Source organism: Carlito syrichta, unplaced genomic scaffold, assembly GCF_000164805.1.
Source record: "Carlito syrichta isolate Samal-C Ts95f unplaced genomic scaffold, Tarsius_syrichta-2.0.1 Scaffold288080, whole genome shotgun sequence".
NCBI lineage: Eukaryota > Metazoa > Chordata > Mammalia > Primates > Tarsiidae > Carlito > Carlito syrichta.
Genome location: NW_007232176.1, coordinates 106396 through 108656, shown reverse-complemented (window position 1 = coordinate 108656; position 2261 = coordinate 106396). Strand labels below are relative to the sequence as shown.

Here is a 2261-nt window from a genome sequence, read left to right as displayed (position 1 = left end):
CTGAGGCGGAAGGATCACCGGAGCCCAGCAGGTCGAGGCTGCGGTGGCCGGGAGCGACCACTTCTGGGCGACAGAGTGAGACTCCAACTCAAAAAAAAGGAAAAAAAAAAAAAGGAAAGAAAAAAAGAAGCCTTTTATGGTGGTGGAGGAGTCTTGATTCATGATCGTGGAAGAGCTTTGCCATCGAGGATGCCGTCTACTTCTGGGAAAACACTTCGGGGTTTACCTTAAGGTCTCCAGCAGGTGTTCAGTTACAAGAGTCCGTAGGGGCCTTTTGAGTTTGGGGGTGAAGCAATTTTTCTAAAAATTCTTGAGTTCTGGGCCCACAGTTCTCATACATAAAATTAGCTGGAGCTCCAGAAGGTGGCGCCCCAGACTCCTTGGACTCAGACAAGTCCATCACCCAGGTCTCAGCTGGATCTAATGCGGTTAATTTTTGGAGCCAATTCAATCCCGGACCCAGTCCAGACTAAGAAGGAATTCAATCAACTTGGCGCCTCAGGCTCAAAACACAAGTTCACGGAGCTTGAATCCAGCAGCCCCAGCTGCTTCAAGAGAGCAGTGGGCACACAGGCCTGGCCAGTCCCCTCACTTGGTGACTCTGTGCTCCTAGGGGTTGCTGGAGGTCTGCCTCTGACCCCGCTTCGGATGCCAAACTGTTAAAGCTTTGGACAAATTAAATCTAACAGTTTTACTGAGCAGAGCACAACTCATGAATCGGGGGGTATGTGGACCCCCTGGTGTAGGTCAGAGAGCACTCCACCGTCCGGGAAGAGGATATTAATTATGAAAAGACAACAAAAAACAATCAGAAGCGGCTTGGTTTTGAGACAAGCTGATGTTTGTGGTGTTTACTTTTTTTTTCCCCCAGAGGTAAGAAAACAGGAGTGTATTTAAGAAGACAAAAAAGCTCCCAAGAGGAAGGAGACCTGAAAGAGGGTTGCCCAGTGTTTGCCTTTTACGCACACGATCTGATCAGTTGGCAGCCTGTGACGGCTGAGGCCCTGTTACTTGTGACATAGCACACTCCTAAATTTGGCTTTCAGTTTGTTTATGTACAAAGTCAGGGTGCGGTTGATCACCTCGGGACTCAAGGTACTGAGGCAGCCTCAGGCCAAATTTCAGCTAATTTAACGGCTCAAATTCTTACACAGGCACACATATGTTTAAACAGCAACAGTCACAAAATTAGTCTGAAAACGTCCAGGTATGGTCACATGCTATGGCTTGGCTGTGAAAAGGAGTGAAACACTGACACGCTACAATGTAAGTGGACCGTGAAAGCACACCACACGAATGAAGCCAGATAGAAAAGGTCATCCATTGCCTGGTTTTTCTTTCTTTCTCTTTTTTTGTTTTGAGTTGCTGTCTCGCCCTGTCGCCCAGGCTGGACGTGGCACACTCATGGCCACCCCAGCGTTGACTTGCCAGCTCCGGTGATCCTTCTGCCTCAGCCTTCCAAGTAGCTGGGACTACAGGTGCGCGATACCGTGCCCGGCTACTTTTCTGATTTGTTGTAGAGACTTGGTCTCCAACGCTTCCGCCTCCCAAAGTGCTGGGCTTACCGGCTGAGCCACTGAGCCCGGCCTCGTGATTTTTCTTATTTGTAACAGGCGAATCCATTGAGACAGAGACAGGGCGGTGCTTGTCAGGGCATGGGAAGAGGGGGACTGCTTCATGAGTGGGGTTTGTTTTGGAGGGGGGAAAATGTTTTGGAAACAGGTAGAGGGGTGCTTGCACCATATTTTGTGAACACACTAAATGTCAATACGTTGTTCATTTAAATATGTTTCTTTTTTTTTTTTTTTAGAGACAGAGAGTCACTATGTTGCTCAGCTGATCATGAGCTCCGGGGCTCAAGCGACCCTCCTGCCTCAGTCTCCCAAAATGCTGGATTACGGGTGTGAGCCACCACTCCCCACTTGAAGTGTTCACTTTAGATGGCTATATGCTGTGTGGATTTCACCACAATAAAAGAACCAAGTGCAGCAATGATCGTTTCGTGAAATACCGTGCTGTTTGGGATTTGCTTCAAAATAACGTGGCTGGGATGGGGATATATAAAAAGTGGTCAGAAATCCACTTTGGTTTGCAAAGAAAAACGGACGGATGGGTGAGCATCAAGCTCCGCTCTGGGGCCATCGCGTCCACCAGGGCGCCAAACCCACGGGCCGGGGGTGGGAGAGGGTCTGGAGCCGGAAGGGCTGGAGGGGCCGGAGCCGGGGGCGGACGGAGGGGACGGGCCGGAGGGGGCGGGGAGG

General features: G+C 50.1%; 1 protein-coding gene across 1 annotated transcript in view; it reads left to right on the top strand.

Moving 5' to 3' along the window:
• The window catches only part of P2RX2 (purinergic receptor P2X 2), a 20405-nt gene that overhangs the window by 15110 nt on the left and 3034 nt on the right, over window positions 1-2261 (top strand). The window lies entirely within an intron of this gene.